General features: G+C 49.4%; 1 pseudogene; it reads right to left on the bottom strand.

Moving 5' to 3' along the window:
* Nucleotides 1-250: 250 nt before the first annotated feature.
* Nucleotides 251-24,884, bottom strand: LOC139604601 (serine/threonine-protein kinase PAK 3-like; annotated as a pseudogene).
* Nucleotides 24,885-25,593: the final 709 nt, after the last annotated feature.

Genomic DNA, 25,593 nt, shown 5'->3' with positions numbered 1-25,593 from the left:
CATAAGTGTGACTGAGCACCAAGAAAAAACAACTGGTAATTCAGAAGGAAATGTTGAGTTTTCTGAAGGGGTACGAAGGAGGGGAATCTTCCAGTTGAGTTGATATTTAAGAAACTTTATTTCATTACTTTATTTAATTAATCCTAATCTATAATCCTATTCTACAAAACTCTTCAACAATCCTACTCTAGAATCCTACTCTACAATCCTACTCAAAATTGGCTATGGAGATAACATCTTGACACAATTGTTACATTCTCGTCTCCTACTTCTTCTTGACTGAGTTGATGAGTGGTGCCAAAATGGATGCTGGCTTGGCTGTTGTAACAAATGGATGCTGTCCACAGGAAAAAAAAAACAAAAACAAAACAACAAAGAACATTGAAACATGACTTTCCAAGCTCAGTGCTTCACAGGCTCAATCAGGATTCCTCTAGTTCCTAGAAAGACCCAGAAAGTAGAACAATGGGACAATCTGCTCCCCAGTTGTCATGTGCAGGACCTTGCCATCACAGGCAAACCTGGCCCAGAATCCCACTCATCTGTTACTATGATGTCTTCATCTTGCTGGGATTTTTGCCCTGCCAGTGCTCTAGAAATGGTGCTTTCTGTCCCTGGCGTTTCTCCCTTGCAGGAAACTCCAATGACTCACATAGGTCCCTGCCTTTGCAAGACAGGCACTGCACTGTGCAGGGAGACAGAGCAGTGTCTGCCTTTCCATGCCCTGCCCCTCGAATGGCACCTTCCTTCCCAGCAGGGCCAGCCCAGTGGCACTGGGCCCTGCAGTTCCCTCTCTGCCACACAACCTGGCAGTAACCCTGGCACAGGGCTGTGGGCAGGAGGGGCTGTGGGGGGCTCACTGGGAGCCTCTGAGGGGCCCTGTTTGTGTGCCAGAAACCTCTAAGGGTGGGCTGGGGGGCACAAACCAGGGCCCCTCAGAGGCTCCCAGTGAGCCCCCCAAAGCCCCTCCAGCCCACAGGCAAATCTCTGACTGCTCAGCTGGGACTGGCTTCCTTGGGTTCCACCACCACCATTTCATGTCTCTGTACCCTGCATTGCTCTGCTTCAATTGTTTTGCCATTAGATAAAACTCAAGACCCCACCAAATTACAAAAGAGGGTGACAGAAACAGTCAGAAAACAGAGCACCTCTCCTCTCAGGAAATGCAGAGAGAGACAGAGTTATTTAGTTTTGTGAAGAACAGGCCCCAGGGAGACTTTGTTGCCACTTTCTAAGACTTCAGAGTGGTTTTGAAGAAAGTGGTGGATAGCTTTTTTACAGGGCCACTTAGAATAGAATGTGGGTGAATTTTTCAAAAAACAAAGGAGATCTAATAAGAGTATGTCTAAGGAAGAATTTGCTCACTCAGAGCATGGTGCCACCCTGGCACAAGTTGTCCCAAGAGCTTGTAGGTGCCCCATCCCTGGAACCATTCCAGGTCAGGTGGCAAAGGGCTCCAAGCAACCTGATGTCCCTGCTCATTGCAGGACAGTTGGACCAGAGGACTTTTACAGAGCCCTGCCAGCCCAGCCCAGTCTAGGATTCCTCACCATTTTCATTTGAAGAGTGGAGGTGAGGAGGAAGGGGGCTCATCTGATGCCTTGGACTTGAGTGGAGGAGGAGCCCATCCCTCAGAGCCTGTTTCACCTGCAGCCCCTTCACATTTTACCTGCAGGAGCTCCTTGGCAGACCAGCGCCGCTCCTCATCGGTCTGCAGGCAGCGGCTCAGGAAGTCACGCAGGCAAGGCGAGAGGAGCTTGGGCTGCTGCAGCTGTGGGGTCCCTATTATGGCTATCATGAGTTTAACCTGGATAAAAAGGAAACATGAGGCTCCACCTGCTGCTTTCACATCTCTAAGTGCTCTCCCACATCCCTTTGTTTAACCTCTGTTCTTCAGTGGTAGTTTCTGCCCTGGCAGAGACCTAGAGATGATTTTCCTTTACCAACCAAAAACCCAAACCCTGATGCAGCCACAGCTTTTCCACCATCCCGCAGATCTTGCCTTGGCAGCTGATTTCATTGACTGACCTAGTTAGTGGGAACTACATCAGCAAAAGCACATTTGCTTCTCTGAGGATTCACACCAGCTTGAGAGGCTTTTTTGGAAGAGGGATTTTTTTCCCTACTGATGGAACCAAAACTACAGCAAATGCTGATGTCTTGCAGGGACATTTTTAGGAGGGGACCTTGGTGGAAGTAGTTCCAATAGCACACAGGACATGGGACAGGTGAGAAAGACAGTGGGATAACTGAGTATTTGCTCCTTACTGAGGCAGGACTTTGGTTCCAGTAAGGAGGTTCTTGATCTACCATTTCGATGCCCACAATTCCAAAAGACCAGATGTCCACTTTGGGGCCATATGGTTGATGCGTCACCATTTCAGGCGCCAGCCACCAAGTTGTCCCGGCTACTGAGCACCGTCTGCTCTGCTCAGGGGTGAGCTGAGTAGAGAGGCCAAAATCAGCTGAGGAGAAAGCAAAATACTGGTTTTATTTCAATTCTGTGCAATTAGGAAAGCAAGCAAAAGAATTCCCCAGTAGAAGTTTGAAAATGTGCTGTTGAATCTCCTGGCATTGGCGACTTTTAAAATCCCCCCATGTTTTACACTGTCTCCAGCAGTGGCTTTTGTTCTTTGGAAACTTTAGACTCGTAACTCCCTCCCTCTGGAAGGGACACACACAGAGCAAGGCCACTCTTGACTGCTTGTTCCTTGTCATACCTCTGTGCATGTTGCAAACATGTCACCAGGTCATGGTGGTCCCTGCGCTGCCACCAGCACCATTTTTGGGAAGCTGGCAGTCACTCAGAGCAATCCCACAGCCACATCCCTGGAATGCTGCACCTGACCAAGAATATACTGACCCAGCTTGACAGAACCATCGGTTCTGAGAAGGATGTTGCAGCTCTTCACATCTCGATGGATCACATGGTTTGAGTGAAGAAAATAAAGTCCTTGCAGGCACTGAGAGAGAAAACAGGAACAGGAGGGCAAAAATGAGTGATGGGATTTCATCACACAAGAAAGGAAACAAAGAATCTAAAAGATTCCCTCTCCAGGGGAATGGGGAGTAATGGCAGAACACAGTGCCACTGAGAGGAAGAGCTTGCTGCTCCAACACTTGCAGAGCAGGACCTTTCTGAGGAAAGGCATGTCAGCTTTTGAAAGAGCAACAGCACCTGCTGTTGTAGGCTGTCCCCTGCAAACCAGCCAGACTGACTGCTGCTGCAGTGCATGTGCTCAGAAGCAAAGAGCATTTGGGCTGCACTCCTATCCTTTTTAGCTGAGGACTGAGAGAAATGAGTCTCTCTTTTTTCCTTTGCTGTTTGTTTGAAATCCTGCCACCAGCACCTTTGCTTTCACAGGCAAGGAATGCAGTGAAGACAGGCAAAAGTTTAGTGAGGCAAGATGGAGAACAGCAAATACAAGAGGCAGAGCGAGAGTACAACAGCAGGAGATAAGAGTACTGGCACTGAGTACAGGGAGTGCAGGGGCACTGGCAGGCCTTTCACTTGAGGTGCTTTTACTTGCCCATAGCATACCAGCAACACAGAAACAAAGCTTGGCCCATGAAACCTCTCATGGTCTGAGCCCCTGTTTCCGAGACAATCCTGCCCAAGCCCTTGGAAACACAGATGGCATTGCTGACCTCCCGGCTGATGGCTGCCATCTGGTCTTCAGACAGGCAAGTCTTGCTGATGATGTCGCTCAGAGTGCCTCCATCCATGTACTCCATAACCAGCCAGAGTTCCTCACCCAGAAGGTAGCTGAAAGAAGGAAACAAGGATGTGGATATAAACATCCATGGGTACCTTGATATTTTGCTTCTGGGTTTCTTGTTTCCAAGTTCCTTTGTGACTAGGACAGAATGAAAGGAATAGACATTCCCTCTTGGCTGTGCATTGTTTGCAGTCTGTGCAGTCTGGAGGAGAAAGACACAGCTGTGAAAAAGGAGATGTCTTAGATGGCCAGCAAGTGAAAAATGCAGTTTAGTAACAGCCCAGATAAAAACCTGTCAGGCGTGGTGTTTCTGGAAATAAGCACCTTGTCTTCCTGGCATGTACAGCAATGGCAAAGAGGGGCAATGATCTAAGGGAAATCCACTTTATGATGGTTCATCAGCATTTAGGAAACTTTAAAAAATCAATCCCAAAAAAAAATGTGGAGGCAGTGTACTTGGAGGCTATTGACTTAGGAAGATACAGCTGATCCAGGTTTTGAATAATTTTGGAATAATTTTCAAACTAGGTGTGCCAAGGAAGACTCATGCAGAAAATATGCAGTCTCTTCTCATCCATTGGAGATGAATAGAGAAATATGAATAAATAAAAACTGACAGCTCTACTTTCTGCCACTGACCAAAGTGGGTTTTTAACCTCTCATGTTTGCTGTATGTAAATGCCCATTGATAGGATAAGACCAAGACCTCTCACCTGTCTAAATAATTCACAACACTGGGACTTCTACACCTCTTCATGATCATGATTTCATTAACGGTTAGTTGCTTCTTCCTCAGTCCTTTTAGATTTATTTTCTTTATGGCCACCTAAAATGACATTGAAAATCAGTAACTCGAGAAGTTGGTGGCACAAGACCACAACGCACATGGAGCAAGTGATTTTGCAATGACACAGCTGAGCTGTGCCAAACTGCCTTGTGATGAGGCACTGCAGTAATGAGGAACTGACATTCCAACAGCCCATTTCTCTGCTCCCTTGGGGGCCAGTTACAGCACACGTGGGGCCACTGACATTTTGCCTTGACCACTTGGTAACAGTGGTGTCTCAGCTATCACCCGCAAACCTCTGACCACACTCTCTGCTGCTTTGGATGGGATTCAGAAGAAGTAATCCATGCCTTAATACTCTGTGGGTACATCTTGGGCTACGGGCAGGGCTTAGGGCTTTTAGGGCACCTTGCAGATCTCTCCCTACATGCAGTTCCCAAGTGCAGCACTGCAGGTGGCTAAGGAACTACCAGGAACTTTCAGATGTATTTGCTGGCAGCCAGAAATGAGAATTCAGGACTCTGAAGCTGTAGCCCCAAAGAGCAGTGAGGTGCTCGAAGGCACCACCTTTGTTTTAGCAATGGAGAGCGAGCGAGCGCGTCCTTCTCTGAAAGGAACCGCTGCCCTCTGTGCCTTCCTTCCGGCAGCTGAGGAGGACAAAGTCCCAGATGTATTTTGCAGGCTGGCACCAGTCTGTGCTTCTTGTGCCTTTTCAGGACAGCTCTGCCCAAAGCTCCAGCCACAGCTCACACCAGAGGGGAAAGCCCCTCAAGAGCAGCAGAGTTTGCAGGGCCTGTTGACATTTACCTCTCCTCCTGTGGCATTGGTGAGTGCTCTGACCACTTGTCCAAAACCCCTAGAAACAAAACAGAAGCAGAGAAAGGAGAAGCTGTTTAGCTCCTAGAGTGAAAGCCAGCCCACACAGGAAATCTGTGCTGTAAATGCCTAAAACCTGCAGGTTGCAGGAGGGCTCTGCCAGAAGGCAGATGATGCATTTTCCTCTCAAGTGCATGGGCACTGGGCCTGTTCCTGAAGCTCTGGGGTTCAACTTCTAAAGGGAGTTTAGTCTTTCCTCTTGGGTTTCACTTTCTAAACTGTGTGATTCCTATCCTGACCACAGAGTATTTCCTTCTGCAAATGAAGGGAAAGAAATGTTCCTGGGAACTGTTATCTCAGAGCTTTGATAGGGGATAGGTTGCTTTTTCAGGCAAGCAAGTTTCTTCTTTTTTCATTAGTGTGGCAGTATGATTTTGAGACACAGAAAAATGCTAAGGGAATTAACACAGAGCATTCCCACACTTGAGACATATAGAGATCTCCCAGATCTCTCCATGCTCTTTGATGCAGGCAAGACCTTGGCGGCATAGAGATGTCTCTGACAATGCCCTCTGAGCCCACTCACAAATTCGGAGCAGCACTGAGAGATGGGACAATCTATCCCCAGTGTCTGAACATGTTAGCAGCTAGCTTGACTTCACACAGGATAGACATTCTGCCAGAAAAACACCTGGCCCATGGTTGTGCAGGAGTAACTGCAGTTGGACTCACCCGCTGCCAATATGTTCCAGTTCCGTGTATTTCATCATGGGATTTTCCTGGTTCACCATTCTCCCTGAGGGAAACAAAATGCAAGATGCTGACTTAAAAGCAGAGATCCCAGCTTTTAGGAGATCAAAAGGCAGCCCCACTGCCTGGGGCTCTGAGCCCTTTGTGGTCAGCTGGGTAACAACAACAACCGCAACAGCAACAGGACAGGCAGCCCTGCAGTACAGATGGCTGGCACAGAGACTGATTTTGTACAGTCCTTTGAGGAGTTCTCTTAACAGGAAACAAAGCACAGGGAGATGCATTCCCAGGAGAGAAAGACATCTTGCCCACCTTTCAGCAGTTTGCCAAAAGAATTCCTTCCCATTTGTAAACCCGAGCAGCTCATGCTAGACCTAATCCCAACGGGCCTTTCAGCATCAGGACCCTCACCCTTTATGAGCAGGCTGAGCTGAAAGATGCCCCTCTCCCAGCTAAGGATGGCTCCAGCCTCTGCAGTCCCTCCAGCCCTCAGGGACAGGGCAGCTAGCACAACAAGGCTGGCAAAGCCCAAGCATGAGCACTGACAGGCACTGATGGGAAGAAGCCAGAGTGAACCTGAGCCCCTTACAAGCTGTTGCTCCCATTCAGGACACAACAGGATGGGCTTTGAGATCAGCCTCACCGAGGCACAGATCAATGCCCTTTTTGTCCCAACAGGTGATGGTAGACAAAGAATCCACCGGGCTCTGGTCTCAGCCCCACCAGGTCTTATCTGAGAGCACAGCACTGGCAGCTGTTCTGGGCAAGAAGCAGATTCATTGGGTTGTGCTGCAGAATCACAAAGGACTTGATGTGTTTTCCTAGAGACTGATCTGAGCAGGGCTTGGGCCAATGGCTAGGATTCTAACAGTCATGGGAAAGAGTGGGAATCGGGTATGGAAAAGTGCCATGGATCTGGGGAATAGAGCATGGCTGGGCTGGAGGCTCTCTCCTGAGAAATGCCTGCATTACACTTTTATCTGATCACGCCACTTGGATGTGTCTCTTGGACACATCTTGATAAACATAAAACTAGAAGATTAAATAAAGGTTGTTACAAAAGTATCTTGTTTTTTTTTTCAGGGGCACATGCTCTCTATTTGTCCTGTAACCTGATGTTCTTTCAAAGTAGCTCTTATTGACAAAAAGATAGCATTCTCATGAAAATAAACTGCAGATGTAGTAGTGGTAACAGTAACAGTCATAAAAATGCCATCAGTAAGATGTAGAGCAGAAGGGCTCTTTCAGGATGGAGAAAAACCAACTCCACCAAAAAAACCCCACAAACCATCAACAAAAAAAACCCCAAAACACAACAAAAAACCCCACAAAAACCAAAACAAAAAAACCCCCACAAAAATTAACAATACAAAAACACCCCCTCCCCCCCCCCCAAAAAAAAAAAATCCACAACAAAAAAGACAAAATTCCAAAGCCAGTCCATTTCTGTGAAGTTTTTATGTTCTGATGGCTGGTTGGAAGTCAGGAGTCTAAGGGGAATTTAGGAAGCTGAAAATTCTGTTCAGTTTGGCCACGAGCACACAGGACTTGCCTAGATCATTTGCTAGGTCACAGCCTTCTGCTGATCCAAGAACAATTCCTGCTTGAGCCTTTAGCAGAGAGGCAAGCTCAGGCAAACCCAAGCCAGTCCAAGGTACCCTCAGAGGCAGCAGGAACACCCAGAGCGCTCTCTCGCTGCCTCGGAGCACAGCACTTCCTCTGGGGAGTCCTAAATGGCCCTGTGACACCAAACTCAGGAGGAGCATTTGGTACAGCTCTGCTGACACCTGCACACAACACACTGTCCCTCAGACAAGAAACCCCCTGGACGTACCCAGCATCTCCAGGTATCTCTTCTCAGTCTCCTGTTTCGGAGAGATGAAGGAACTGCCTGAGCTTGAGTTCCCAGGTTTTACAGAATGGCTTCTTCCAGGTAATGCTGCTGCGGCAGCAGGTTCAGAGCCCATGATGTGCTGGACCTGGAGCCTTTCTGGTGGGCACTGTTCCTGTGCCTCACTCAAAACCTGGGGTCCTTCATTGCCAGACATTCGCTGGAAGTCTTCGCAGGCTGCCCGGTGAGATGCCAACACTTGCACCTCAAATCAAACAGAACAAAGCAGTCAGAGACTCCAGCTTGTCCCTGTCAGCCAGGAGTCATCGACTGTGAGGAAAGGCAAAGAACAGACTGACAAGGGATACAGACAGCTTGTTCCAATCCTCCAGCTGGGTCTGAGAACAGAAGAGCAGGAATCAATTTGGATGACTGCTGGCCAAAAGGCCAAAGGACAAGTTTCCCTGTCAAGGGCAGCAATGGAGAATCAGCACACCAGGAAATGTCCTTCAGAGTGACTGTGATACACACTACAGCAGGACAGCACTCGGAGGCATCACCCCACTCCCTGCTGCTCTGAGTGGAAAGGCAAGAAAGGCAGAAACCACCAGTTTGGTGACTGCAGTGACTGCATCCCTCTTTCACTCACTTGCTTTTGTAGAGACTGAGGGAAGACATTAAGTTTCTCTCTGATGATTTTCATTTCTTCCTCCAGCCTCTTTTGCCTTGCCTTGATCCTAGTGTCAGCTATCTGAAGCTCTGCATTCAGCTGTTCCTTCATGTTCTCTAAAAAACAAGCGAGAGGATGTTTCATGAGTGGAGTGCCTGCCACTCTTTCACTCACCTGGTTTTGTTGATCGCCCCTCTGCTGATCGAGATTCTCCTCTTGAATACTTCTCAAGTCTTCCTTGTTCTTTCTCTTCACTGCCATGATGGCACTCTGAGCTTCGGGCAGCTCTGCTTGTGGCTCTGATTTCATCTTCTGTACACACAAATGCAGAGCAAGTGACTGGGAGCTGCCATCAGACTCAGCTTTTTCCTCTTGCAGCCTCAAAATCACATTTATTCAGCCACTTCTTTCTGCTTTCCTATCCACATCTGCTTCCAAGGTAATCCTCCTGTCCCAGTGCTGATCTCTACAAATTCCAAGGCTCTGTGCTTCCAGTGCCTGTGGGACTCCTGGCCTCCTCAGTCCCAAGAGCTCTGGTTTTATGCCCCTCTTCCTGCCCTTCCCTCTGTCCCCTGGCCAGTCAGGCTTACCTGGCCATTCTCCTGTGGCTCTTCCACCTGCTGCCTGAGCTGCTCTTCCTGCTCTCGGCCTGGGAACAGCTCTCCCTGAATCTGCCATGGCATCTCTGTTGAAGCAATCTGCTCCTGCTCTTTCTCTAGAAGCACCTGCACAGAAAGCAAGAGAAGATGGGTTCCAACTTCCCATAGGACCTTTGTGGGCCAAGACTCAAAGACTGCTGGGCTCACACGTTCCCAAAGCACTGTGCTGCTGTTCTGCTGGGTCATTCTCTGTTTGAGGGGAGGCACAGATTCCAAAGTGACCCTGGCCCTACAATCAGGGTCCATCTGGGACTGAAGCTCCAACAGCCTCTCAGGCAGCTGACAGGGAAGGTGTGGCATTTCTCAAGGGTCTGCTGAGGGCCTCCCTCTGCTTCTGCCATGTCCTGTTTGTCTTTTAGTAGTGACTGACACCCCGCCCTGTCCCACAGCTCCATCCTGGCTCTGCAGGTGGCTTCCTGGGTAAGCTCACTCCTTGTGAGAGACACTTCTGGAGTTCATGTTCAGGCCTGCACCAGCATTCCTGCCTTTCTGATATCCACACTCTTGTTAGAAAACCTGGTCATTCAGGAGATGAGGATGCATGCAAAGATCTCTGATGGAGGTCACAGAGCCTCTATGGCCACCTCAGTATATGGAAGAAGACCAAGGTGTTTCTTCTCCCTCTTTTGTTAACTGAGAATTCTGACCAGCAGAAACAGACACTCTCCTAAGGCCCCATTAATGAATGCACTTACACAGCCCTGGGGATGCCAGTGAAGGAAACCATGTGTCACATAACTCATGTATGACCAGAGTCACCAAACACCACCTAAACATGGAATTGTTTCACCTCTCTAGGACAGGCAGAAATTTAAAGAATTAACTGGGGACTTGAGGGCAGAAGAGGCCAGAGGAGGAAAACAACTCTGAGGGGAAAAACCACCATATCTGGAAGGGGAAACATCTCTGCCTGCTCGGAATCCGTCAAGGGAATTTGTCTCTAATCCTCTCCTGAAAGGGATGCTTTAGGTGAGCTTTGCACCTCCAACTGCCTTGGACAAGAGCCAGGAAGATTCAATTATGTAAATGTTACATAGATAGATAGATAGATAGATAGATAGATAGATAGATAGATAGAGAGATAGATAGACCTCACTACTATAATCTCTCTTTACTGTCCTCTCTGTTATGTACACATCAACACTCGGTAGCAGTGCCCCAATCAGCAGCAATCCTGAGATTGCTTTCCTGTTGCTCAATAAACCACACTCTTGGGGAATGTGAAGCATTCCTGTAGGTCCTTATGGAATCAGAAATGCAGCCCACCCCGCCTAGCTCTTCTGATCTCTGAGGACCACCTGGAATGCAAAGGCATTGATCTCCTGCTCAATTCCCAAACACAACACAGACTGATTGACTGGGCTGAAAAAAGGCACAGGCATTGCTAAGCTCAAAGTGATCAGTAAGGCCCTACAGGCTGGCCTGGAGCCACAACAGCTCCTTCTGCACCAAGGTCCCTGCAGAGAATGATGTGTTCTCATGCAAAAACACTGCATTCCAGAAGTGCCACCTTGGAATATAAAATTTTACCCAGTCACAGTGCTTTACAAGGGCAGGAAATAATTGCAAAAAAACCCATACTTGGGAGAAAAAGAAAATGAATAAGCCTCCTCCTCGAAGCAAACAAAAAAAACCCCAATTAAAACAATGGGGGAAAAGTCACTTCCAAACATGGCTAAAATATTTGGATACACTGAGGAGATGCTGAAGGTCCCTCATGAGCCTCCCATTGTCCCACAGCACCTCCTCACTGGCATTGTGCTGCACCCCTTGCCCAGCTCCCCTGTCCTTCTGTGCACGTGCTGCAGCCCCTCAAGGACTTTCTGCTGCCCAGGGGCCCACAAGTGCACCCAGCACTGCAGCTGTGGCCGCAGCGCTGCCCAGCACAGGGCCACGCTCACTGCCCTGCTCCTGCTGCCCCACTGCTGCTGACACAGGCCACCATGCCCTGGGCCTTCTTGGCCACCTGGCCACACGCTGCCTCATCTTCAGCAGCTCAAGACAGGCTGCACCCCTGGGTCCTTTTGGCCCATGCAGCACCCCAGCCGCAAAGGTGACCATTTAACTGCAGATACAGCATCCACCATTGAAAGATGGCCTTCCTGTTCTGAGCAACACAAGACAGCAGTCAAGGACTTATGGCTTCACCCCCACTCCAGGCTCACATTAAATTTCCAAAGCTGCAGACTACATCACAAAATGCATCAAAAGAAACTTGCCCCTTCTGCTTTTTGCCTCAAAAGAAGGCTTCATATTATGCACTTTGTTTCTTTGGAAACACGAGACAAGAATGGGCCTGCACAGCTTCATGGACAACAAAATCATCTCCTTGAAGCTTATCAAAGGAAAAAGGCAGCTGGGTAACAAGACATTATAGAATGAAGTATTACTCAAAAAAACTGTAGAGCAGTCTCACAAGCCAAACACACCTTTCCAAAATGGGAAAACAATCAAACAAAGCCCCGTGACTTCCACCGCTACCACATGCACCCTCGGCCATAGTGCAGCAGAAGCCCAGGGATAGAGCTTCCCTGAGCCAAGCAGCCAGATGCTCTCCCAGAGGCACCAGTCCTTTGAGGCCTAAACATCACAGGTCAAATGCCAAAGTTCTGCTGTCGCTGCCTGCAGGAAATCCCGAGCTCCTGGCAGGACTCCAGCGCTCAGCATCCTCAGCCAGCAACAGGAAGTGCCGGCTGCTCTGAAACTTGCACCTCTGCCTTGCACTAAAGACATCACAACCCACAGCTCATACTTACGGGCTCAGGATATTCAGGCTCTGGTGTGACCATTGATGGAGTCTGGTGTTCATCCATCTCAATTTGCTCCTCTTTGGCATCTCTTCCAGGAGCAGCGGGAGCCAGGGGAGAGACGGCTGTTGGTTCTGTCATCTGCGGCAAGAGAGAAGCATGAGGCACAGGCGGTCACGTCTCATTAAGAGGATCATTTCTTTTCAGATCTACCACCACATCTTCGAAGGAGAAATCAGAACACTTCGTAGCGACATAGGGATTTTAAGTCCCCCAAACCAAATTATACTGGGCCAATTCAACAGAACTCTAGAAGGATATAAGGTTGATTTTTCTCCCTGCTATCAGCAAGCAATGTTTTCTCTGTAAAAAGCAGCTTTTAGTTCTTGAAAGCTCTGAAATGGAAAAGTAGGAAAGCGACCGCAATGCCTTTGCTACTGCTGCTGCAGACGTGGAAAACTCAAACTGGATCACAATCTCATCCAGTGCTGCAACAGGGCAGGAAACGTTGTGCAGAAGCATCTTTGCTTGCTGGAAAAGGAGAAAATGATCAGAGCTTCCTCTCCTAGCAAACCAACTAGCCAGCAAGCCACAAGATGGAAGGGTCACCCACTCCAGTGTCTAAAGCACTTGGATGCAGTGAGGGCATGTTTAGTAGGGAAACAGCCCTTGTGATGAGAGTACTGTCGTGTAGAGATTGATGGAAGTCTGCCTGAAGGTCCCTCATGAGCCTCCCATTGTCCAGGCTAAAGCTCCCTCAGCACCTCCTCACTGGCCTTGTGCTACACCCCCTTGCCCAGCTCCCCTGTCCTTCTGTGCACACGCTGCAGCCCCTCAAGGACTTTCTGCTGCCCAGGGGCCCACAAGTGCACCCAGCACTGCAGCGGTGGCCGCAGCGCTGCCCAGCACAGGGCCACGCTCACTGCCCTGCTCCTGCTGCCCCACTGCTGCTGACACAGGCCACCATGCCCTTGGCCTTCCTGGCCACCTGGCCACACGCTGGTCCTTGTTCAGCTGATCTTCTTTGGCACCCCTGGAGCCTTTTAACTCACACAGCTCCCCAGCCACAGCATTGACCGTTTGAGTTCAAATACAGCATCCACCATTTCTACTTGTTCTTCTTCTGAGCAACACAAGACAGCAGTCAAGGACTTATGGCTTCACCCCCACTCCAGGCTCCAAGGCACCTGCCAAAGCTGCAGACTTCATCACTAAATGCATCAACAGAAACTTGCCCCTTCTGCTTTTTGCCTCACAAGAAGGTTTCCCAACTCCGCGCTTCCTTTCTTTGGCCACACAGGACAAGAACGGCCCCCCAAAGCTTCATGGACAATACAACCATTTCCTTGCACCTTATCAAAAGCCAAAAGGCAGCTGGGCAAAAAGACTTTGTAGAACTGAAGAATTACTCAAAAAAACTGCAGAGCAGTCTCACAAGCCAAACACACCATTCCAAAATGGGAAAACAAACAAACAAAGCCCCGTGACCTCCAGCACTACCACGTGTGCCCCTGGCCAGAGCACTGCAGAAGCCCAGAGATAGAGCTCCCCTGAGCCAAGCAGCCAGATGCTCTCCCAGAGGCAGCAGCCCTTTGGGGCCTCAACATCCCAGATCAACGGCCACGTTCTCCTATTGCTGCCTGCAGGAAATCCCTAGCTCCTGGCAGGATTCCAGGACTCAGCATCCTCAGCCAGCAACAGGAAGCGCTGGCTGCTCCAAAACTGGCACCTCTGCCTTGCACTAAAGACAGCACACACACAACTGGCACTTACGGCCTCGGGATATTCAGGCTCTGGTGTGACCACTGATGGAGTCTGGCGCTCGTCCACCTCAATTTGCTGCTTTTTGTCTTCTTCTCCAGGAGCAGCGGGAGCCAGGGGAGAGACGGCTGTTGGTTCTGTCATCTGTGGCAAGAGAGAAGCATGAGGCACAGGCCATCACTTATCATTTAGAACCTCATTTCTCTTCAGATCTACCATCACATCTTCTAAAGAGAAATCAGAACATTTCGTAGTGACATAGGGATTCTATATCCCACCAACCAAATTATTATGGGCCTATTCAACAGGACTCGAGATGGATATAAGGTTGATATTCCTCCCTGGCTGCAATCAGTGAGCAAAGTTTTCTCTGTAAAAAGCAGCTTTTATTTCTAAAATGGAAAAGTAGGAAAGCGACCGCAATGCCTTTGCTACTGCTGCTGCAGACGTGGAAAACTCAAACTGGATCACAATCTCATCCAGTGCTGCAACAGGGCAGGAAACGTTGTGCAGAAGCATCTTTGCTTGCTGGAAAAGGAGAAAATGATCAGAGCTTCCTCTCCTAGCAAACCAACTAGCCAGCAAGCCACAAGATGGAAGGGTCACCCACTCCAGTGTCTAAAGCACTTGGATGCAGTGAGGGCATGTTTAGTAGGGAAACAGCCCTTGTGATGAGAGTACTGTCGTGTAGAGATTGATGGAAGTCTGCCTGAAGGTCCCTCATGAGCCTCCCATTGTCCAGGCTAAAGCTCCCTCAGCACCTCCTCACTGGTCTTGTGCTACACCCCCTTGCCCAGCTCCCCTGTCCTTCTGTGCACACGCTGCAGCCCCTCAAGGACTTTCTGCTGCCCAGGGGCCCACAAGTGCACCCAGCACTGCAGCGGTGGCCGCAGCGCTGCCCAGCACAGGGCCACGCTCACTGCCCTGCTCCTGCTGCCCCACTGCTGCTGACACAGGCCACCATGCCCTGGGCCTTCTTGGCCACCTGGCCACACGCTGCCTCATCTTCAGCAGCTCAAGACAGGCTGCACCCCTGGGTCCTTTTGGCCCATGCAGCACCCCAGCCGCAAAGGTGACCATTTAACTGCAGATACAGCATCCACCATTGAAAGATGGCCTTCCTGTTCTGAGCAACACAAGACAGCAGTCAAGGACTTATGGCTTCACCCCCACTCCAGGCTCACATTAAATTTCCAAAGCTGCAGACTACATCACAAAATGCATCAAAAGAAACTTGCCCCTTCTGCTTTTTGCCTCAAAAGAAGGCTTCATATTATGCACTTTGTTTCTTTGGAAACACGAGACAAGAATGGGCCTGCACAGCTTCATGGACAACAAAATCATCTCCTTGAAGCTTATCAAAGGAAAAAGGCAGCTGGGTAACAAGACATTATAGAATGAAGTATTACTCAAAAAAACTGTAGAGCAGTCTCACAAGCCAAACACACCTTTCCAAAATGGGAAAACAATCAAACAAAGCCCCGTGACTTCCACCGCTACCACATGCACCCTCGGCCATAGTGCAGCAGAAGCCCAGGGATAGAGCTTCCCTGAGCCAAGCAGCCAGATGCTCTCCCAGAGGCACCAGTCCTTTGAGGCCTAAACATCACAGGTCAAATGCCAAAGTTCTGCTGTCGCTGCCTGCAGGAAATCCCGAGCTCCTGGCAGGACTCCAGCGCTCAGCATCCTCAGCCAGCAACAGGAAGTGCCGGCTGCTCTGAAACTTGCACCTCTGCCTTGCACTAAAGACATCACAACCCACAGCTCATACTTACGGGCTCAGGATATTCAGGCTCTGGTGTGACCATTGATGGAGTCTGGTGTTCATCCATCTCAATTTGCTCCTCTTTGGCATCTCTTCCAGGAGCAGCGGGAGCCAGGGGAGAGACGGCTGTTGGTTCTGTCATCTGCGGCAAGAGAGAAGCATGAGGCACAGGCGGTCACGTCTCATTAAGAGGATCATTTCTTTTCAGATCTACCACCACATCTTCGAAGGAGAAATCAGAACACTTCGTAGCGACATAGGGATTTTAAGTCCCCCAAACCAAATTATACTGGGCCAATTCAACAGAACTCTAGAAGGATATAAGGTTGATTTTTCTCCCTGCTATCAGCAAGCAATGTTTTCTCTGTAAAAAGCAGCTTTTAGTTCTTGAAAGCTCTGAAATGGAAAAGTAGGAAAGCGACCGCAATGCCTTTGCTACTGCTGCTGCAGACGTGGAAAACTCAAACTGGATCACAATCTCATCCAGTGCTGCAACAGGGCAGGAAACGTTGTGCAGAAGCATCTTTGCTTGCTGGAAAAGGAGAAAATGATCAGAGCTTCCTCTCCTAGCAAACCAACTAGCCAGCAAGCCACAAGATGGAAGGGTCACCCACTCCAGTGTCTAAAGCACTTGGATGCAGTGAGGGCATGTTTAGTAGGGAAACAGCCCTTGTGATGAGAGTACTGTCGTGTAGAGATTGATGGAAGTCTGCCTGAAGGTCCCTCATGAGCCTCCCATTGTCCAGGCTAAAGCTCCCTCAGCACCTCCTCACTGGCCTTGTGCTACACCCCCTTGCCCAGCTCCCCTGTCCTTCTGTGCACACGCTGCAGCCCCTCAAGGACTTTCTGCTGCCCAGGGGCCCACAAGTGCACCCAGCACTGCAGCGGTGGCCGCAGCGCTGCCCAGCACAGGGCCACGCTCACTGCCCTGCTCCTGCTGCCCCACTGCTGCTGACACAGGCCACCATGCCCTTGGCCTTCCTGGCCACCTGGCCACACGCTGGTCCTTGTTCAGCTGATCTTCTTTGGCACCCCTGGAGCCTTTTAACTCACACAGCTCCCCAGCCACAGCATTGACCGTTTGAGTTCAAATACAGCATCCACCATTTCTACTTGTTCTTCTTCTGAGCAACACAAGACAGCAGTCAAGGACTTATGGCTTCACCCCCACTCCAGGCTCCAAGGCACTTGCCAAAGCTGCAGACTTCATCACTAAATGCATCAACAGAAACTTGCCCCTTCTGCTTTTTGCCTCACAAGAAGGTTTCCCAACTCCGCGCTTCCTTTCTGTGACTGTGGTCACAAGGGTTTTCAGGGTGAAGAAGAGACGAGAATGTTGACTCCATGATCAGAAGGCTTGATTTATTATTTTATGATATATGTTACATTAGACTATACTAAAAGCAATAGAAAGGAAAAGTTTCTTCAGCAGCTAGCTAAGCTAAGAATAGAAAAGGAATGAATAACAAAGATCTGTGTCTCAGACAGAGCAAGAGCCAGCTCTGCCATGAGTGGTCAAGAAATCCAAACACCCACCGGAGACCAATCACCTGTTGCATTCCACAGCAGCAGATAACCATTGTTTACTTTGGTTGCTGAAAACTGCAGCTTCTCACAAGGAAAAATCCTAAGAAAGGATTTTTCATGAAAGATGTCTGCGACACCTTTCTTTGGCCACACAGGACAAGAACGGCCCCCCACAGCTTCATGGACAATACAACCATTTCCTTGCACCTTATCAAAAGCCAAAAGGCAGCTGGGCAAAAAGACTTTGTAGAACTGAAGAATTACTCAAAAAAACTGCAGAGCAGTCTCACAAGCCAAACACACCATTCCAAAATGGGAAAACAAACAAACAAAGCCCCGTGACCTCCAGCACTACCACGTGTGCCCCTGGCCAGAGCACTGCAGAAGCCCAGAGATAGAGCTCCCCTGAGCCAAGCAGCCAGATGCTCTCCCAGAGGCAGCAGCCCTTTGGGGCCTCAACATCCCAGATCAACGGCCACGTTCTCCTATTGCTGCCTGCAGGAAATCCCTAGCTCCTGGCAGGATTCCAGGACTCAGCATCCTCAGCCAGCAACAGGAAGCGCTGGCTGCTCCAAAACTGGCACCTCTGCCTTGCACTAAAGACAGCACACACACAACTGGCACTTACGGCCTCGGGATATTCAGGCTCTGGTGTGACCACTGATGGAGTCTGGCGCTCGTCCACCTCAATTTGCTGCTTTTTGTCTTCTTCTCCAGGAGCAGCGGGAGCCAGGGGAGAGACGGCTGTTGGTTCTGTCATCTGTGGCAAGAGAGAAGCATGAGGCACAGGCCATCACTTATCATTTAGAACCTCATTTCTCTTCAGATCTACCATCACATCTTCTAAAGAGAAATCAGAACATTTCGTAGTGACATAGGGATTCTATATCCCACCAACCAAATTATTATGGGCCTATTCAACAGGACTCGAGATGGATATAAGGTTGATATTCCTCCCTGGCTGCAATCAGTGAGCAAAGTTTTCTCTGTAAAAAGCAGCTTTTATTTCTAAAATGGAAAAGTAGGAAAGCGACCGCAATGCCTTTGCTACTGCTGCTGCAGACGTGGAAAACTCAAACTGGATCACAATCTCATCCAGTGCTGCAACAGGGCAGGAAACGTTGTGCAGAAGCATCTTTGCTTGCTGGAAAAGGAGAAAATGATCAGAGCTTCCTCTCCTAGCAAACCAACTAGCCAGCAAGCCACAAGATGGAAGGGTCACCCACTCCAGTGTCTAAAGCACTTGGATGCAGTGAGGGCATGTTTAGTAGGGAAACAGCCCTTGTGATGAGAGTACTGTCGTGTAGAGATTGATGGAAGTCTGCCTGAAGGTCCCTCATGAGCCTCCCATTGTCCAGGCTAAAGCTCCCTCAGCACCTCCTCACTGGTCTTGTGCTACACCCCCTTGCCCAGCTCCCCTGTCCTTCTGTGCACACGCTGCAGCCCCTCAAGGACTTTCTGCTGCCCAGGGGCCCACAAGTGCACCCAGCACTGCAGCGGTGGCCGCAGCGCTGCCCAGCACAGGGCCACGCTCACTGCCCTGCTCCTGCTGCCCCACTGCTGCTGACACAGGCCACCATGCCCTGGGCCTTCTTGGCCACCTGGCCACACGCTGCCTCATCTTCAGCAGCTCAAGACAGGCTGCACCCCTGGGTCCTTTTGGCCCATGCAGCACCCCAGCCGCAAAGGTGACCATTTAACTGCAGATACAGCATCCACCATTGAAAGATGGCCTTCCTGTTCTGAGCAACACAAGACAGCAGTCAAGGACTTATGGCTTCACCCCCACTCCAGGCTCACATTAAATTTCCAAAGCTGCAGACTACATCACAAAATGCATCAAAAGAAACTTGCCCCTTCTGCTTTTTGCCTCAAAAGAAGGCTTCATATTATGCACTTTGTTTCTTTGGAAACACGAGACAAGAATGGGCCTGCACAGCTTCATGGACAACAAAATCATCTCCTTGAAGCTTATCAAAGGAAAAAGGCAGCTGGGTAACAAGACATTATAGAATGAAGTATTACTCAAAAAAACTGTAGAGCAGTCTCACAAGCCAAACACACCTTTCCAAAATGGGAAAACAATCAAACAAAGCCCCGTGACTTCCACCGCTACCACATGCACCCTCGGCCATAGTGCAGCAGAAGCCCAGGGATAGAGCTTCCCTGAGCCAAGCAGCCAGATGCTCTCCCAGAGGCACCAGTCCTTTGAGGCCTAAACATCACAGGTCAAATGCCAAAGTTCTGCTGTCGCTGCCTGCAGGAAATCCCGAGCTCCTGGCAGGACTCCAGCGCTCAGCATCCTCAGCCAGCAACAGGAAGTGCCGGCTGCTCTGAAACTTGCACCTCTGCCTTGCACTAAAGACATCACAACCCACAGCTCATACTTACGGGCTCAGGATATTCAGGCTCTGGTGTGACCATTGATGGAGTCTGGTGTTCATCCATCTCAATTTGCTCCTCTTTGGCATCTCTTCCAGGAGCAGCGGGAGCCAGGGGAGAGACGGCTGTTGGTTCTGTCATCTGCGGCAAGAGAGAAGCATGAGGCACAGGCGGTCACGTCTCATTAAGAGGATCATTTCTTTTCAGATCTACCACCACATCTTCGAAGGAGAAATCAGAACACTTCGTAGCGACATAGGGATTTTAAGTCCCCCAAACCAAATTATACTGGGCCAATTCAACAGAACTCTAGAAGGATATAAGGTTGATTTTTCTCCCTGCTATCAGCAAGCAATGTTTTCTCTGTAAAAAACAGCTTTTAGTTCTTGAAAGCTCTGAAATGGAAAAGTAGGAAAGCGACCGCAATGCCTTTGCTACTGCTGCTGCAGACGTGGAAAACTCAAACTGGATCACAATCTCATCCAGTGCTGCAACAGGGCAGGAAACGTTGTGCAGAAGCATCTTTGCTTGCTGGAAAAGGAGAAAATGATCAGAGCTTCCTCTCCTAGCAAACCAACTAGCCAGCAAGCCACAAGATGGAAGGGTCACCCACTCCAGTGTCTAAAGCACTTGGATGCAGTGAGGGCATGTTTAGTAGGGAAACAGCCCTTGTGATGAGAGTACTGTCGTGTAGAGATTGATGGAAGTCTGCCTGAAGGTCCCTCATGAGCCTCCCATTGTCCAGGCTAAAGCTCCCTCAGCACCTCCTCACTGGCCTTGTGCTACACCCCCTTGCCCAGCTCCCCTGTCCTTCTGTGCACACGCTGCAGCCCCTCAAGGACTTTCTGCTGCCCAGGGGCCCACAAGTGCACCCAGCACTGCAGCGGTGGCCGCAGCGCTGCCCAGCACAGGGCCACGCTCACTGCCCTGCTCCTGCTGCCCCACTGCTGCTGACACAGGCCACCATGCCCTTGGCCTTCCTGGCCACCTGGCCACACGCTGGTCCTTGTTCAGCTGATCTTCTTTGGCACCCCTGGAGCCTTTTAACTCACACAGCTCCCCAGCCACAGCATTGACCGTTTGAGTTCAAATACAGCATCCACCATTTCTACTTGTTCTTCTTCTGAGCAACACAAGACAGCAGTCAAGGACTTATGGCTTCACCCCCACTCCAGGCTCCAAGGCACTTGCCAAAGCTGCAGACTTCATCACTAAATGCATCAACAGAAACTTGCCCCTTCTGCTTTTTGCCTCACAAGAAGGTTTCCCAACTCCGCGCTTCCTTTCTGTGACTGTGGTCACAAGGGTTTTCAGGGTGAAGAAGAGACGAGAATGTTGACTCCATGATCAGAAGGCTTGATTTATTATTTTATGATATATGTTACATTAGACTATACTAAAAGCAATAGAAAGGAAAAGTTTCTTCAGCAGCTAGCTAAGCTAAGAATAGAAAAGGAATGAATAACAAAGATCTGTGTCTCAGACAGAGCAAGAGCCAGCTCTGCCATGAGTGGTCAAGAAATCCAAACACCCACCGGAGACCAATCACCTGTTGCATTCCACAGCAGCAGATAACCATTGTTTACTTTGGTTGCTGAAAACTGCAGCTTCTCACAAGGAAAAATCCTAAGAAAGGATTTTTCATGAAAGATGTCTGCGACACCTTTCTTTGGCCACACAGGACAAGAACGGCCCCCCACAGCTTCATGGACAATACAACCATTTCCTTGCACCTTATCAAAAGCCAAAAGGCAGCTGGGCAAAAAGACTTTGTAGAACTGAAGAATTACTCAAAAAAACTGCAGAGCAGTCTCACAAGCCAAACACACCATTCCAAAATGGGAAAACAAACAAACAAAGCCCCGTGACCTCCAGCACTACCACGTGTGCCCCTGGCCAGAGCACTGCAGAAGCCCAGAGATAGAGCTCCCCTGAGCCAAGCAGCCAGATGCTCTCCCAGAGGCAGCAGCCCTTTGGGGCCTCAACATCCCAGATCAACGGCCACGTTCTCCTATTGCTGCCTGCAGGAAATCCCTAGCTCCTGGCAGGATTCCAGGACTCAGCATCCTCAGCCAGCAACAGGAAGCGCTGGCTGCTCCAAAACTGGCACCTCTGCCTTGCACTAAAGACAGCACCGCACACAACTGGCACTTACGGCCTCGGGATATTCAGGCTCTGGTGTGACCACTGATGGAGTCTGGCGCTCGTCCACCTCAATTTGCTGCTTTTTGTCTTCTTCTCCAGGAGCAGCGGGAGCCAGGGGAGAGACGGCTGTTGGTTCTGTCATCTGTGGCAAGAGAGAAGCATGAGGCACAGGCCATCACTTATCATTTAGAACCTCATTTCTCTTCAGATCTACCATCACATCTTCTAAAGAGAAATCAGAACATTTCGTAGCGACATAGGGATTCTATATCCCACCAACCAAATTATTATGGGCCTATTCAACAGGACTCGAGATGGATATAAGGTTGATATTCCTCCCTGGCTGCTATCAGTGAGCAAAGTTTTCTCTGTAAAAAGCAGCTTTTATTTCTAAAATGGAAAAGTAGGAAAGCGACCGCAATGCCTTTGCTACTGCTGCTGCAGACGTGGAAAACTCAAACTGGATCACAATCTCATCCAGTGCTGCAACAGGGCAGGAAACGTTGTGCAGAAGCATCTTTGCTTGCTGGAAAAGGAGAAAATGATCAGAGCTTCCTCTCCTAGCAAACCAACTAGCCAGCAAGCCACAAGATGGAAGGGTCACCCACTCCAGTGTCTAAAGCACTTGGATGCAGTGAGGGCATGTTTAGTAGGGAAACAGCCCTTGTGATGAGAGTACTGTCGTGTAGAGATTGATGGAAGTCTGCCTGAAGGTCCCTCATGAGCCTCCCATTGTCCAGGCTAAAGCTCCCTCAGCACCTCCTCACTGGTCTTGTGCTACACCCCCTTGCCCAGCTCCCCTGTCCTTCTGTGCACACGCTGCAGCCCCTCAAGGACTTTCTGCTGCCCAGGGGCCCACAAGTGCACCCAGCACTGCAGCGGTGGCCGCAGCGCTGCCCAGCACAGGGCCACGCTCACTGCCCTGCTCCTGCTGCCCCACTGCTGCTGACACAGGCCACCATGCCCTTGGCCTTCCTGGCCACCTGGCCACACGCTGGTCCTTGTTCAGCTGATCTTCTTTGGCACCCCTGGAGCCTTTTAACTCACACAGCTCCCCAGCCACAGCATTGACCGTTTGAGTTCAAATACAGCATCCACCATTTCTACTTGTTCTTCTTCTGAGCAACACAAGACAGCAGTCAAGGACTTATGGCTTCACCCCCACTCCAGGCTCCAAGGCACCTGCCAAAGCTGCAGACTTCATCACTAAATGCATCAACAGAAACTTGCCCCTTCTGCTTTTTGCCTCACAAGAAGGTTTCCCAACTCCGCGCTTCCTTTCTTTGGCCACACAGGACAAGAACGGCCCCCCACAGCTTCATGGACAATACAACCATTTCCTTGCACCTTATCAAAAGCCAAAAGGCAGCTGGGCAAAAAGACTTTGTAGAACTGAAGAATTACTCAAAAAAACTGCAGAGCAGTCTCACAAGCCAAACACACCATTCCAAAATGGGAAAACAAACAAACAAAGCCCCGTGACCTCCAGCACTACCACGTGTGCCCCTGGCCACAGTGCTGCAGAATCCAAGAGATAGAGCTTCCCAGAGCCAAGCAGCCAGATGCTCTCCCAGAGGCAGCAGCCCTTTGGGGCCTCAACATCCCAGATCAACGGCCACATTCTCCTATTGCTGCCTGCAGGAAATCCCTAGCTCCTGGCAGGATTCCAGGACTCAGCATCCTCAGCCAGCAACAGCAAAGTTCTGGCTGCTCCAAAAATTGCACCTCTGCCTTGCACTAAAGACAGCACCACCCACAGCTCAGACTTACGGCCTCGGGATATTCAGGCTCTGGTGTGGCCACTGATGGAGGCTGGTGGTCATCCACCTCAATTTGCTCCTTTTTGTCTTCTTCTCCAGGAGCAGTGGCAGCCACAGGAGAGACGGCTGTTGGTTCTGTCATCTGTGGCAAGAGTGAAGCAGGAGGCTCAGGCCTTCACTTATCTTTTAGGACCTCATTTTATTTCACATTTACCACCCCATCTTCTAAGGAAGAATGAGAAACTTTGATTGCATTGGGATTCTAAATCTATAGGAATAGAATTCTCAGTCACTTTGACTCAATTGAAATGGACTAATTCTACTCTCTAGGGAGTTGCTCTTAGTTCACTATTCCCCTCTAGCTGCTGTCAGGAAGCAACATTCTCTCTGCCATACTGAGTTTATAATTCTTCATGGCTCTTAGATGGAAATTAAAAAATATCCACTTATGCCTTTTTTATTTTTGTCAAAGGCATGAAAATGGATTTCCCTTCGGCCTCCCTACCTGGCCCTCTACACTCTACTGTACTGGCCAAGCTGACAGCTGGCTCTACAATTCCTTAACACATGAAATGAACATGAAATGTTCCTTTCTCACTCACCTCATGATCAGCACCTCTGAATGCATGCTTCAGGTGACCTGTGGTGGGCAAGGGAAAATGAACAAATGCTGTGAGAAAACTGCCTGGGCTTCTGAATCCCACAGAACAAGTCAACCCAAACAGAGATGATTTCCCGTTTCACAACATCCCTCCAGGAGACACATTTCATTCACAAAGCCAGCAAGGGATCAGGACAATATTCTTGCTTGTGCCTACACGTTGGCCTGTTTTGCCAGTAAATGAATACAAACATGACCAAGAAAATGCAAATTTTTCTTTAACACTCAGTGCTCCTGTTCTACCAAACACATCAAGCAGCTTTTTTTATCCTCTCCCTCAGGTACTGTTTTTTTTAAAATCAGTTGCATACAGTAATTCTCATTAACTTGCAGGAAACAAGTTGCCCAGGAAAGGTTCCCCAAAATCCCCGTAGGCTATAGCAGCTCTATTGTGAAACAGCACAGCAGCAGCTCCAGGGTTCTGGAGCAGACATTTACTGCTTTGGAGTTTGCACTTCCTTGCAAAGGGAATCAATATTTTAGCACTCAGTTAAAGATCAAGTTAGACAGTAAAATCCCTTCAGGAGAAAATTTAGAAAGAAAAAGCTTTCTCTGAATTCTGGGAACAATTTCAGAGGTTTTAGAAGGGCCTCCAAGAAGGTCTCCCAGTCTACATTTTCAAAGCTGTCTTGCTTGTCCCTCCAGGTTCCCTTGCAAATGCTGCCCCCGTGGCTACAGAAACCCCCTTTTTAGTTGAATGACTTGACAGGAGCTTTACCAAACCAGTGGCATCCTAATGCTCTTTCTCTTTCTAATTCAATGGTGTCACTAAGAAAAAGCAGGAAGACATCGGTTTGGTTACATCCAGGGAAAACCTCTACTTACGTGCCAGCTGAGTCAGGTAATATGCAGAATAAAAAATGGCAAAAGCAGCAAAAACTGCAGCAGTGAGTTCCTCCCTCATTGTGGCACTGCTCTACGAATGTGCAGGCAGTGCTTACACAGTAGAAAAAAAAGGCTCTCGTCAGTTCACAGCTACACCCTGACAAATGCCTTAACCAGAAGGATGTGCCTGCTCTCAGCAAGACCTACGGCTGCTCTGACACTCAGGCCTTCCTTGCACCAAGGCAACCTTCTGATGTCACCACAACGACGTGGAAACCATGCCCTGACATCACAAAGCAAACGTTCTACGTTTGTCTGTGAATTATCCAAAGCAATAACCAACCTTCCCTACAGCAAACACAAAATAGCCTGCAAAGTTCTCCTCTGTCACAAAGCAGCACAAATTCCTGTCATGGGCCAAAGCCTGTTGTTCAAGGGATCCAAGAGTAACTCCAAGAGTGCACAAAGCACCTACAGCCTGGACCCCAAATAAGCACTCAGATGGGACCCAAGCAAAGGAAACCAGACCAAGAAAATGGCCCACAGCATTGCACAGAACCAGGAGAGAAGCCACTGTTGGCATAACAGCTGAAATCATTCCTAAAAAATCTCCCCACCTATTTGCACATTTATTGGACATGCCCAGGGCTCTGGTGCATGTACATCTCTGCCTTTATTCCCCTTTGGAAGCAGTCCAACTGGCAGCATCTGCCCGCCCGCAGGAGCTGCTCCAGGCTGGGAACACGACTGGCGGTGCTGATTTCCAGAGGCTTCTGTGTCCCAGGGGA

This window comes from Agelaius tricolor, unplaced genomic scaffold (genome assembly GCF_023055355.1).
Source record: "Agelaius tricolor isolate 1412-34295 unplaced genomic scaffold, bAgeTri1.0.p SCAF_53, whole genome shotgun sequence".
Lineage (NCBI taxonomy): Eukaryota > Metazoa > Chordata > Aves > Passeriformes > Icteridae > Agelaius > Agelaius tricolor.
Note: the sequence above shows the minus strand (reverse complement) of the source record. Positions and strands in the feature narration are given on the sequence as shown.